Source organism: Lissotriton vulgaris, chromosome 1_2 (genome assembly GCF_964263255.1).
Source record: "Lissotriton vulgaris chromosome 1_2, aLisVul1.2, whole genome shotgun sequence".
In the NCBI taxonomy this organism is placed as follows: Eukaryota; Metazoa; Chordata; class Amphibia; order Caudata; family Salamandridae; genus Lissotriton; species Lissotriton vulgaris.
The window spans coordinates 89,645,432-89,660,593 of record NC_141686.1 but is presented as its reverse complement, the minus strand read 5'-3'; the positions used below and the strand labels follow the sequence as shown (position 1 = coordinate 89,660,593).

Below are 15,162 nucleotides of genomic sequence, written 5' to 3'. Positions count from 1 at the left end.
AAATATCTACAAATTACATATATAATTATTAAATTGGATTTGTTTATGTAGCAAGTGCGTAACCTGACTGTTGTCGACCAACGTTGGACACCCCTGGGCTAGGCTTAAGGAAACCATAACTATACAATAACAGGAAATGATAAACAATAAAACACTGGTAAATTCCTAACCATTTCCTTCTTTCTTGGTGACTGATTCAGGTTTAGTTGGATACGTTTGTCGAGTCTTTATCTACCTTTGTATTTTAGCAGAGAAGTAGGTATCTTAAGAGGAAACAGTGACAGACATGCACAATGATTCCTAAAAGAGAAGCCCTGACAGGAATGCACCAACACACTTTAAAAAAGGATTCACAAAAGTTAAGCCCTGAATGGAATGGACCAAAACACCTGAAAACGATGATTGATAAAAGGGAAAGCCCTGACAGGAATGGACCAACACAACTGAAAACAAAGATGTGTAAAAGGAAAGCCCTGACTGGAAGTCACCAGCACACCTGAAAACAATGATTCGTAAAAGGAAAGCCCTGACAGGAATGCACCAACACACCTGAAAACAATGATTCATAAAGGAAAAGCCCTGACAGGAATGGACCAATTTACCTGAAAACAAAGATGTGTAAAAGGAAAGCCCTGACTGGAACTCACCAGCACACCTGAAAACAAAAATTTGTAAAAGAAAAACGCCCTGACAGGAATGCACCAACACACCTGAAAACAATGATTCGTAAAAGGAAAACCCTGACAGGAATGGACCAATTTACCTGAAAACAAAGATGTGTAAAAGGAAAGCCCTGACTGGAACTCACCAGCACACCTGAAAACAAAAATTCGTAAAAGAAAAACGCCCTGACAGGAATGCACCAACACACCTGAAAACAATGATTCGTAAAAGGAAAGCCCTGACAGGAATGGACCAACAAACCTGAAAACAATGATTCGTAAAAGGAAAGCCCTGACAGGAATAGACCAACACACCTGAAAACAAGGATTCGTAAAAGGAAAGCCCTGACAGGAATGGACCAACAAACCTGAAAACAATGATTTGTAAAAGGAAAACCCTGACAGGAATGCACCAGCACACCTGAAAACAATGATTCGTAAAAGGAAAGCCCTGACAGGAATGCACCAGCACACCTGAAAACAATGATTCGTAAAAGGAAAGCCCTGACAGGAATAGACCAACACACCTGAAAACAATGATTCGTAAAAGGAAAGCCCTGATAGGAATGCGCCAACACACCTGAAAACAATGATTCGTAAAAGGAAGGCCCTGACAGGAATGCACCAACACACCTGAAAACAAGGAATCGTAAAAGGAAAGCCCTGACAGGAATGCACCAACACACCTGAAAACAATGATTCGTAAAAGGAAAGCCCTGACAGGAATGCACCAACACACCTGAAAACAATGATTCGTAAAAGGAAAGCCCTGACAGGAATGCACCAACACACCTGAAAACAATGATTCGTAAAAGGAAAGCCCTGACAGGAATAGACCAACACACCTGAAAACAAGGATTCGTAAAAGGAAAGCCCTGACAGGAATGCACCAACACACCTGAAAACAATGATTCGTAAAAGGAAAGCCCTGACAGGAATAGACCAACACACCTGAAAACAAGGATTCGTAAAAGGAAAGCCCTGACAGGAATGGACCAACACACCTGAAAACAATGATTCGTAAAAGGAAAACCCTGACAGGAATGCACCAATACACCTGAAAACAATGATTCGTAAATGACAGGAATGCACCAACACACCTGAAAACAATGATTCGTAAAAGGAAAGCCCTGGCAGGAATGCACCAACACACCTGAAAACGATGATTCATAAAAAGAAAAGCCCTGACAGGAATGCACCAACACACCTGAAAATAATGATTCGTAAAAGGAAAACCCTGACAGGAATAGACCAACACACCTGAAAACAATGATTCGTAAAAGGAAAACCCTGACAGGAATGCACCAACACACCTGAAAACAAGGATTCTTAAAAGAAAAAGCCCTGACAGGAATGCACCAACACACCTGAAAACAAGGATTCGTAAAAGGAAAGCCCTGACAGGAATAGACCAACACACCTGAAAACAAGGATTCGTAAAAGGAAAGCCCTGACAGGAATGGACCAACACACCTGAAAACAATGATTCATAAAAGGAAAGCCCTGACAGGAATGCACCAACACACCTGAAAACAATGATTCGTAAAAGAAAAGCCCTGACAGGAATGCACCAACACACCTGAAAATAATGATTCGTAAAAGGAAAACCCTGACAGGAATGCACCAACACACCTGAAAATAATGATTCGTAAAAGGAAAACCCTGACAGGAATAGACCAACACACCTGAAAACAATGATTCGTAAAAGGAAAACCCTGACAGGAATGCACCAACACACCTGAAAACAAGGATTCTTAAAAGGAAAATCCCTGACAGGAATGCGCCAACACACCTGAAAACAAGGATTCGTTAAAGGAAAGCCCTGACAGGAATAGACCAACACACCTGAAAACAAGGATTCATAAAAGGAAAAGCCCTGACAGGAATGCACCAACACACCTGAAAACAATGATTCGTAAAAGGAAGGCCCTGACAGGAATGCATCAACACACATGAAAACAAGGAATCGTAAAAGGAAAGCCCTGACAGGAATGCACCAACACACCTGAAAACAATGATTCGTAAAAGGAAAGCCCTGACAGGAATGCACCAACACACCTGAAAACAAGGATTCGTAAAAGGAAATCCCTGACAGGAATGGACCAACACACCTGAAAACAATGATTCGTAAAAGGAAAGCCCTGACAGGAATGCACCAACACACCTGAAAACAATGATTCGTAAAAGGAAAGCCCTGACAGGAATAGACCAACACACCTGAAAACAAGGATTCGTAAAAGGAAAGCCCTGACAGGAATGGACCAACACACCTGAAAACAATGATTCGTAAAAGGAAAACCCTGACAGGAATGCACCAAAACACCTGAAAACAATGATTCGTAAAAGGAAAGCCCTGACAGGAATGCACCAACACACCTGAAAACAATGATTCGTAAAAGGAAAGCCCTGACAGGAATAGACCAACACACCTGAAAACAAGGATTCGTAAAAGGAAAGCCCTGACAGGAATGGACAAACACACCTGAAAACAATGATTCGTAAAAGGAAAGCCCTGACAGCAATGCGCCAACACACCTGAAAACAATGATTCGTAAAAGAAAAGCCCTGACAGGAATGCACCAACACACCTGAAAACAATGATTCGTAAAAGGAAAACCCTGACACGAATGCACCAACACACCTGAAAACAATGATTCGTAAAAGGAAAGCCCTGACAGGAATGCACCAACACACCTGAAAACAATGATTCGTAAAAGGAAAGCCCTGACAGGAATAGACCAACACACCTGAAAACAAGGATTCGTAAAAGGAAAGCCCTGACAGGAATGGGCCAACACACCTGAAAACAATGATTCGTAAAAGGAAAGCCCTGACAGGAATGCGCCAACACACCTGAAAACAATGATTCGTAAAAGGAAAGCCCTGACAGGAATGCACCAACACACCTGAAAACAAGGATTCGTAAAAGGAAAGCCCTGACAGGAATGCACCAACACACCTGAAAACAATGATTCGTAAAAGGAAAGCCCTGACAGGAATGCACCAACACACCTGAAACAATGATTCGTAAAACGAAAGCCCTGACAGGAATGCACCAACACACCTGAAAATAATGATTCGTAAAAGGAAAACCCTGACAGTAATGCACCAACACACCTGAAAACAATGATTCGTAAAAGGAAAGCCCTGACAGGAATGCACCAACACACCTGAAAACAATGATTCGTAAAAGGAAAACCCTGACAGGAATAGACCAACACACCTGAAAACAATGATTCGTAAAAGGAAAACCCTGACAGGAATGCACCAACACACCTAAAAACAAGGATTCTTAAAAGGAAAAGCCCTGACAGGAATGCACCAACACACATGAAAACAAGGATTCGTAAAAGGAAAGCCCTGACAGGAATAGACCAACACACCTGAAAACAAGGATTCATAAAAGGAAAAGCCCTGACAGGAATGCACCAACACACCTGAAAACAATGATTCGTAAAAGGAAAGCCCTGACAGGAATAGATCAACACACCTGAAAACAAGGATTCGTAAAAGGAAAGCCCTGACAGGAATGGACCAACACACCTGAAAACAATGATTCGTAAAAGGAAAGCCCTGACAGGAATGCGCCAACACACCTGAAAACAATGATTCGTAAAAGGAAAGCCCTGACAGGAATGCACCAACACACCTGAAAACAAGGAATCGTAAAAGGAAAGCCCTGACAGGAATGCACCAACACACCTGAAAACAATGATTCGTAAAAGGAAAGCCCTGACAGGAATGCACCAACACACCTGAAAACAATGATTCGTAAAAGGAAAGCCCTGACAGGAATGGACCAACACCCCTGAAAACAATGATTCGTAAAAGGAAAGCCCTGACAGGAATAGACCAACACACCTGAAAAGAAGGATTCGTAAAAGGTAAGCCCTGACAGGAATGCACCAACACACCTGAAAACAATGATTCGTAAAAGGAAAGCCCTGACAGGAATGCACCAACACACCTGAAAACAATGATTCGTAAAAGGAAAGCCCTGACAGGAATGGACCAACACATCTGAAAATGGATTCGTAAAAGGAAAGCCCGGACAGGAATGCACCAACACACCTGATAGCAATGATTCGTAAAAGGAAAGCCCTGACAGGAATGGACCAACACATCTTAAAATGGATTCGTAAAAGGAAAGCCCTGACTGGACAAGTTACCTCCTGGTGGCATGGAGTCGTCTGACAGTCTTAAACCCAAGCTATTTGGACACGGAGCAGAGCCGTGAGCATCAGACGCACCAGGGCACGTAAGAGGCCGCTATTGCTAACCACTCCCACAGGCATGTCTGGCTTGTATTCAGAAAGAGCTGAAAAAACACAGCAGCGTTCGCGCTCATTGAGGCGTAATTGGTTCGATCGCTGCCTTTTGTCACGCATGGCCCTCCGTATTAATGCTCTGAGTAAGGCCTCCGCACGAGAAATTGCAGGAATAATTTCGCCGTGGACTTTATTGGCGGGAGTGACTGCCATTTACACAATAATAAAAATTGGCTAAAACGGGATGTCGCGCGGACCCGTACATAAAAATGCAATATTCTTAACCGTGATTAGGGGTCGAACACTGACCAGCTGATGAAAGCTAACTCAATCCAGCGATACCGATGTAGACGACTTACTTTCAGGGCCACTAGAATTATGCGGTAGGAGAAGGCCAAATAACGCGGCAGTGTTGAGCAAATTATGCGGCAAGAAAAGGCAAATCATGCGTCTAAATGTGGCACATTTGCAATAATAGCACTTCTTTATTTCATCATTTTTAAACCTGGGAACACTCTGGGAATTGGTTGCGCCTCATTAGTACCAGTTTAACATCCAAATGTAGCAATAAGCAACAGAAAGGTGTGCAGTCCAGCTTTGCAAAGAAGTTTAAACACGTTTTAGTGCATTTTTTTTTGTTCAGAATAATTTTATTGAAGTTTCAAAAGAGAATGACATAAAGAGACACTACAAAAAAGAGGCATTACATAGCAATAAAATCCAATCAAGTGATCATTATAAAATATGAAGAGGTAATAGTGGACTAATAAATCATCATAAAAAAAAACAGGCAATCAGAGTGAATGAAAAATAAGAACAGGGAAAGGAAGGAGGGGGGAAGAGAGGGAAGGAAGGGTATACATTATAAATTTATTACGTTTTAGCGCATTTTAAGTATTTTTTAAAATGTTTGAGCTAGAAATAAAAAAAATCTGGGTAAAAATCTGCAGATTATGCGGCGGAGGATGGATTATGTGTCACACAGCTCATCTACAATTATGCGAAAATCATTTTGGCTGAGCACTCGCAAAATTCTAGTGCCCCGCTTATGGTGTACCCATAAACTGGGTTTATAGAGCACAGCGAGTTGCTGTCTGTGGCCTCAAGGATCTATACACCAGCCAGGTAAGTACATCTAGTTGCGTAATACCAGTAGTCTGAGGTGAGGCTAGAATCGAGGAAAACTAAACACTAAATCAAAGGGTTTCAATCAGGGCCGGACTGGCCATAGCGGGCACCGGGCATTTCCCTGGTAGGCCGCGAGGGTGGGGACCGGTTTTGTTACCAGGGGTCGGCAATATCGCCCCCTGTAACAAAATCGGCCGAAACCGGCCGTCGCAAACTGCTCGGCTGCACTCCCCTTCACCCCAGGTGGGGGCCAGCTGAGGACTTTGCCAGGGCCGGTTTCTGTTCCCAGTCCGGCCCTGGTTTCAATACTCCCCCAATCTAAGATGTTCTGGAAGGAGCTGCTTTTTCTTTATATTCCAGGCTTCTATATTTTCAGAACTGAACTCGAAATACAGCAGAACTACCCAAAAGCATATCATTGGTAAAATTCAGAAGTGGTAGGAAGGTTTGGGGTCTGTCAAAAATACAACGGGAATACGGTAGGGAGACCATCTTTCCATTTTCGCTTAACAGGATACTTTACCTTTGAGAAAAGACACTTTGTGCACACAATACAGGTAGCGAACATTGTTTAAAAATTCATTAACAAGACCCCTAACAAGGTGGGCCATTGACTGTAAGGGGACAGCCGCCACCAGTATATGTGGTCGAGTATGTTTTAGCCATGGAACCAAGGGTCATATTATCAAGGACGGGAGTTAAAATTATCGCCGCTTTAATGGCAGAAAATGACCGCTAAAGCGGCGATAAGCCCATTATCACCGATTTAGCGGCAGTTTTTTCTGTCGGTAAAGCAACGATCATTTTATCGTCGTGCTGATGATATGCCCCAAAGAGACTTGTCATCTAATCGGAACTTTGCACACATAAGCTAGAAGTAAATGTAGTTACTTTAATTTTAGGATTTATAAAGCACTACAGCCCATCAAAGTAGCTTCAGTGCACTCAAGCAGCTAACAGCGGTATACAGTAATCCAAAGACTTACATGAGGGGGCAAAGAATAACCATGTTAACCCGGGTGAGGTGTTAAAGCCTTGAGAGAGAAGGTGGGGAGCAAGAAGCAATAAACACTGTACTCTAAAGCTGGGCGAGGTCCACTACACAGGGACATTTCCCGAGGTAGGGTGGTCTCTTGGCCCGGCCATCAGAATCACCGCCACCTCAGTAATGGTCGATTTTGAAACCGTGGAACAAGAGGATCTGTTTTAGTCCTCCCTGCCACATGTGGCCTAAGTGTGTGATCTTGAATAGTCACTTTTTGAACTTATTTCCCTACTGTTATTTTTTTGTTAAATTGGGATTCTGCAGAATTCATCCAAAAGCTCTTATTAAGGGTATGGTTATAAAAAACCTGGGCTGGATAGAACCTCAAGATTGCAGGAGGCTAAGCACCACCTAGTTTTATGGTCTATTCACAAAAATGCACCGAAACATAACACGGGGAAAGTCATATCCTTTCCAGCAAGTAGTACCGCACTGCTGTCTCGGCTCTCCTACTTCACCAACATGTTTGATCTTGGGCAAATCATAATGTGTGCTGTAATATGACGAAAAGCGAACTCTTTGTATCAGGCTGAATGGAAGTAATAATCACAAGGTCATAGTCCATGGCAGCCCCCCTCACGCTTTTCATGCCAGGCACCCAGCATGCTTTTCATTTACGCATAAGTGCAGGTGCCCACCATCCCCACAGGCGACCCCTCCTGTACTGCTCCTTTTCCCTCACTGTCACACAATAAACAGATACTTGCTGCTGACAGGCACCTCTTAAAACCCATAGCTCGAATGCTGCTTGCTACCTTTCATCTTGCTAGCCGTGGAAACCGCAAAAAGTGGAACTTCTGGTGTCCCGCACCATCTCACTGAAAGAGGACCCCCTTCCAAATGCGGGACACACCCGCGAGAAGCGGGATGGTTGGCCGCCCTAGACAAAGCACCTTCAAAAAACCATTCAACAGCAGCTGCAAGGAAGCAGCTACCTCAAGATGCCAGTGCAGGAAACAAGACGGCTGGCATCATGCTTCTGTGCCCAGGCTAACTCTTGCAAGCTCATGACACTGTGCCACAGAATTCTTGCCTATCAGTTGCTATTGGTTCCTGTGGGGTAGGATTGTGCACAGGTGCCCGTACATGCCAGTGATTGAGGCTTGAAGAGAGGCCAACATGTCACGGGGACGGGGTAACAAGGACAACCAATGGCAGCAACAACACTGGAACCCAAGTGAAAACCAATATGAACAACGCCAACACTTGCTGCTTTTTTGATGCATCACATCTACGTATAGACAGTTGCATCATGAAGAGCAGCGGTGCGAGCATCCCTCACACACAGCACACGTGCAGCACAGGCTTCAGGGTAAACCGGGCACAGGTGCAGCACAGGCATCAGGGTGACCTTCCCTCGCGCAGAGCACAGGCACAATTATACCAAGAGCAGTACTACGCTCTTACATAGAACAATTTCAGTGCTTAATGTGTCAATCAATCAATCAATCATTTGTAAAGCGCACTACATACCCGCGAGGTTCTCAAGGCGCTGGGGGGCACTACTGATCGAACAGCCAGGTCTTGAGTATCCTCCTGAAGGTCAGCAGGTCTTGTCAAAACAAATGTGCCAGGGCCCTCGTCAGGAGCCCACTGCAGTTTGCACCACACTTATAAACTGCAAGTAACAATAGGATCTCTTGGACAAACGCAGTAAACTCTGGCCTATTTTCATTATATGCACTTTGTGGTCTGCCTAGTACACGTTCTGAGCAGCAGGCATGTTAACCCTCTGTGCTACCCTACAGTGAGTCAAACGTCCACTAGGATTTCTGTCCAGGAAGAACTTTACTCACCGGAGTTATCTTGACATTTTATCAAAGGAACACAGCAGCAGGTGCTTTTAAAACCATAATATGCGACAGGTGCCACTGCACTGGTCGCTGATTCGAGTGGGGGTGCCGCATTGTGCCCCCACCCGAGTCAGCGCCCAGTGCGGTGGCACCTGTCGCACCACCCTAGAACGAGTCATTCTTATTTTGTTTCTGCCTACTGCAGTCTAGGGTAACACTTCTCCCACTAGCTCCCTCGAACTCTGAGTGACGGCCTTTTTTTCCTAATCACAAATGCACATAAGGCTAAAAAGAAGTCTGCTTCAGTGACACAGCTCCTATGCCTATACTTTACTTTGCCCATGCCTTTTTCTTTCCATCCTTTTTTTAAATGGTTTTTAGTCATTCTTGCAAGTTTAAGCTGTCTTCGAGTTACAGTAATTTAATGCCAGTAGTGTGTTTTGTGTGCACAAATAAGACTCATATTTTCCTGTAAAAGGGTTTGTGTACCTCTACTTACTATACCTTCTTGTTAGAAAGCACCTGTACTGCTCTATTACCTTTATTTGTGAGAGTAATTACTTTCATTTTAATTTACTTAAACATTTTATTTCAATCATATGGCTGCCATGTTTAGGTGGTGGCATGTTTTCTTTTTTTGTCTTCGTTTTCTTTTGATCTAATATGCTTCTAATAAAAATAACCATTTACACCAGCTTGTCAAGGCCAGACCTGTAGGCTTTATCAAGGATCGCTCTGTTTGTGCGAGGAATGTTAAGCTCCTCCTCGTCTCGTGATCTATTACAAATTAAACACTAGCCCTGCTAAAATGGATATTTTAGGATCCGCAGACATAGGTGAAAGAATTTTAAGAAATTGAGACTAAGACGTGTACACAACAAATCTCTGAATCTCTGACAGACACAATTACATCTCGATTTAATGTAAATCTTTGGGTTTTTTCAGACTGTACCAAAAACTGAAAAAGTTGGGTAATTTACGGACTGGAAGTCCCCTTTAAATCCCCCTGGATATAGATTGCTGGTGTTCAAGAACCTCGTTTGATAGCAGGAATAAACAGTCCCAAAGGGTAGCTCAGATGTGGGTCTTGCAAGTAAGCTCCCTACTTTTGCTACTATATGCTATATATATTTAGAACTGTGCTTTAAGATGCTAAAGGCTAATGTATATATTTTCACTTTGGACTTGCTCCCGGCAGGCAGGGGGTTCCTGGAACTTAGTCAATGCTCTGCAGGCCCCTAGGTAGCTTCATGGCCTGCGGCCTAGACACGCGCCATCCTGCTGATAAAAGCATATGGCGGGGGACAAAGGCGGCTGCAATCAGAAGCAGGGCACACAATAGGCAGGCTGGCCGCACATATTGATTGGCTGGTAAGTGATCCCTTGACAACTCCACTTAAAGCACGACAGCATCCTGAAGGGGAACCGCTGAGCCGACACGCTTCGGAGTCTATAGCACACCTTGGGGACGCCATGATGGGAGTGGGGAGGAGCCTCTAGGAGGCGTCCGTCCACAGCCCGCCAACTCCAGCTCCATGGAGGCCAACCAGCTCACATGTGCTCGCCACCTACCTAGCGCTACTAGTGACCCCTTTTAGAAGGGCCTGCTACATAAGGCCTACTACGACCTTAACGCGACAGTCCACCTATGATGACCTGAAACATTGAAAGGCCTATCTATGGCGTTCCTTCTTTCTTGAGGCTAGGTTTATGTCTGGGTATGTGAGGTGTGCATTTGCGTTGGTCATACGTTGTGATTAGTTGGAGTGGATTTGTTGTTTGCCACTATACAATGACGAGTTCCTTCTATTCAGGGCTTTAAGTGGGATGAAAAAACTGGGGGTCTCTCAAAGGGGCGTGGTCAATGTAATGACCAATGCGTGGCTTAAGAACACGTAAACTAAAAATCTGTGTTTAGCACAGTGTGCCGCCTGACTAGTATTTTGCTGTTCCTGGCATTGCGTCCAGATATATGATACAACAAGTCACACCATACCTACAAGTCCGGACTATTGGCTTTGTCAATGGTTGCTAGTTGCATAAGATAAAGAGGCAGCAACTATGGCTTGTATATAATATTGAAAACACTGCCACTTAAAGCCCTGGTGACACCACAACAATGTTGCAGCTCCTGAGATTCAAAAAGAGAAGGGAAATCCAGAGAGAAAATTACTCTGTTTAAAGGATTTCCCTGCCCATACAAGCTCACCACGCGCACATCGATGTGCCTGCTGTCACTGCAGTCCGGAAGAAAAAAACGGACCGCCTGTGCCAGGGCACAAAACAGAGCCCGATAGAGACCCGTTTTGAGGCCCCCTTAAAAAAACAGCCGGTGCTCAGACCCGGTGAGACCCGGCTTACTTAAAGCCCTGCTTCTACCTTTGCTCACCTAATGATATTTTTGTAGCATGTTTAGCTTACATAAATGGTTAGTCATACAAAACATGCTATTAATAGAAATTCCTGACAAAACACCTTAATAATAACTAATGCAGTCGTTTTAATATGAAGCTGTGGGCTCTTTCCTTACATTGGAATTCTAATCATAAAAAACACATCAGTCTTAATCACAAGTTAACATACCAGTAGAATGCGAGATCTGACTCCCTAACCTGGTCATACTATCGAAAGACACGACCTGTTGCACCTTCAACCTGTTGACCCGACCCTGCAGGGAGCGGCAACATTTATGTCATTAGGAGAGAGTGAATACTGTGGGCAGACACACATGCAGCAGCTTGTCACACATGCAACATACACGCTTACACATTTGTGTGGGAACCGGCCTAGAATGAATGAATACTCATTTCTATAGCGCATGGCTACCCTGGGGCATCCCAGCGCTGTTGGACTAAAGGACTAAAGTAGACATTCACTGGAACAGAAGTGTCTTTAATCGCTTCCTGAAGGCGAGATGGTTACTTTCAAGCCTGATGTTATCTGGGAGGTTGTTCCAGCATTTGGCTGCTAGGAAAGAGAGATGGCAACCACCCATTCGGGCTCGCTTCACCCTAGGTACCACCAGCAGATTACGCGGATTGGACCTAAGGGATCTGAGAGATTGGTGTATACGGAACAGGGGAAGAAGAATCTTGGGGCAGTGGAACCGGACCTTTCCTAAGCATTACAGCAGGGGTGGGCACCATCGTGCTGAGGATGCCCACAATGGGCCAAACGCTATGTGGCACGGGGCTTCATTCTGCCAAGATTCCCCATCTACTACAACCAGTGTGCCATGGCCAGTTTCCTGGTGGGGGTGGTCTCCATCTTGAATGCTCAGTGTATACCAAGAATGGCCACTTTTGTCTCAGGCTCACTATTATGCCAGGGCTGAGCTCCATCGTGTTGTAGATTCCCCCATAATGTGGCGGGCACCAGATATCTGAGATGCTGCTGGTCAAGTGGGTGGTCTCTAGAAAGAGGCACAGTCAGGCCAAGGAACACACAGGCGCACATGTGCACAAACCTCCACACACTCACTTCTGACCTGCCATCTGTGCTCCCACTCTGGCACCGGCACCTGGCGCGCACACCTGGCACACACCAGGCCCCCCTTCTGCTGCAGCGGGCTGTGCATGGAAAGCTCTGCACCCACATAACCTGCCATCTGTGCTCCCACTCTGGCACCGGCACCTGGCGCGCACACCTGGCACACACCAGGCCCCCCTTCAGCTGCAGCAGGCTGTGCATGGAAAGCTCTGTGCCCACATATTCAGAATAACAGAAGAGCAAGGCAGGCCTGCAGTGCATCTATGGAGCATCCTGCTGCTGGAGGCTGCGCATTGCAGTTCCTGACCTCCATAGCGGCAATGTCTTGTGAGTCTCCTCCCAAACGCCCTCATGGCAGTCCAACATCACCGTGTCAGGAGCCGCCCAATCAAGTAGGACTCTCCCAAGACCTCAGGTGACTCAGCTCCACCTGCTTAGGTTTGCTCTCATTAAACACCACATAAGGAGGGACTAAGAAGTGAATGCAATATATAGACTATGGAGAAAGGAGGCATCTGATGTTCCTGAAAATATGATAAGTATACCGTGGAACTTGAAATTGAGAAGGCTTCTAACATGCCTCGTTCTATGATTGACAGCAGCCAGGGGCCTAGCTGTAATCACTTCAGCACGTGTACAGAAGTATATTGGACCCCTGATTCCAACTATAGCTGTATGTTACTATTTGACCCAGCGATCAAAGGCTTATTTCCAGGCTTCGCCTGGGCCCCCTGGCTTCGATATTTATTGCAGCTCAAGTCAGTAGGCCCCACAGAATACAGCAGAAGGATTTATAATAGAAGGCCATTCAAGGGCCCCTCAGCCTGCTACACAGCCTTAGTATCCCTCTCTGTCTTCACTCTCATGCTGAGTGGTAGCCAGAAGGCGCTTTCAGGGCTGCTGCCTTCCAGCTCATCATCTGTAGCCTGGACCTCCTGACTGTGTGAATGTACTGACCCATCTGTGGTCAGCGCTAACAAGGAAGACCTCTGCTCCTAGAGGGCCACATGTGTGAGCTGACAGCATACTCCATTCAAGCAGATGTTCGGTGAGAGCCCAGTGCTTGCCCTGGGTGGCCTCCACATATCCAACGGGTTAGCTAAGGAGACCAGCTCTGAAGACGACACGCAAAACGCGACTGTCGGGGCGGCTCAAGGGTCCCTGATCTGTAATAGAACAGCACCTAAAAGAGGTTCAATGGAGCAGAAGGTACCTCTGACTGATTTCATATCAGCTTTCATTTATTTCGCCGAGCTCGAATCATCATCTAGAACTGTCTGAAAAATACAACATACTGTTCATCGCGAGCAATAAAATATTAGCTAAGTCTTCGGGCACCTGCACCCATTGCCTAGGTACTTTGTAAAAAACTGTGCACTGGATCAGGCACATCATATTAAACCCACTGAAACAAAACAAACCACCACTAACCTTGGACACGTGGTATTTATGCAACTCAAACAGTACGAACCAATGCTAACCATGGACACAGAGTGTCGCCCCTCCTCAAACCAAAATAAACCGACACTAACAATATGAGCCTACACTAACCATAGACATGGAGTATTCCTCCACTGAAACAATTTGAGCCAACACTAACCATAGACATGGAGTATTCCTGCCCTGAAACAATACGAGCCAACACTAACCATGGACATGGAGTATTCCCCCACTGAAACAATACGAGCCAACACTAACCATGGACATGGAGTATTCCCCCACTGAAACAATACGAGCCAACACTAACCATGGACATGGAGTATTCCCCCACTGAAACAATACGAGCCAACACTAACCATGGACATGGAGCATTCCCCCACTGGTACCTCTGACTGATTTCATATCAGCTTTCATTTATTTCGCCGAGCTCGAATCATCATCTAGAACTGTCTGAAAAATACAACATACTGTTCATCGCGAGCAATAAAATATTAGCTAAGTCTTCGGGCACCTGCACCCATTGCCTAGGTACTTTGTGAAAAACTGTGCACTGGATCAGGCACATCATATTAAACCCACTGAAACAAAACAAACCACCACTAACCTTGGACACGTGGTATTTATGCAACTCAAACAGTACGAACCAATGCTAACCATGGACACAGAGTGTCGCCCCTCCTCAAACCAAAATAAAGGGACACTAACCATGGACATGGAGTATTCCTGCCCTGAAACAATATAAAACACCACTAACCATAGACATGGAGTATTCCCCCATTGAAACAATATGAGCCAACACTAACCATAGACATGGAGTATTCCCCCATTGAAACAATATGAGCCAACACTAACCATAGACATGGAGTATTCCTCCACTGAAACAATACGAGCCAACACTAACCATGGACATGGAGTATTGCCCCACTGAAACAATACGAGCCAACACTAACCATGGACATGGAGTATTCCCCCACTGAAACAATACGAGCCAACACTAACCATGGACATGGAGTATTCCCCCACTGAAACTATACGAGCCAACACTAACCATGGACATGGAGTACTCCCCCACTGAAACAATACGAGCCAACACTAACCATGGACATGGAGTATTCCCCCACTGAAACAATACGAGCCAACACTAACCATGGACATGGAGTATTCCCCCACTGAAACAATACGAGCCAACACTAACCATGGACATGGAGCATTCCCCCACTGGTACCTCTGACTGATTTCATATCAGCTTTAATTTATTTCGCCGAGCTCGAATCATCATCTAGAACTGTCTGAAAAATACAACATACTGTTCATCGCGAGCAATAAAATATTAGCTA

At 45.0% G+C, this 15,162-nt stretch overlaps 1 protein-coding gene across 2 annotated transcripts in view; it reads right to left on the bottom strand.

The window, feature by feature from the left end:
• CACNA1C (calcium voltage-gated channel subunit alpha1 C) overlaps positions 1 to 15,162 on the bottom strand; it is a 1,657,037-nt gene that overhangs the window by 973,932 nt on the left and 667,943 nt on the right. The window lies entirely within an intron of this gene.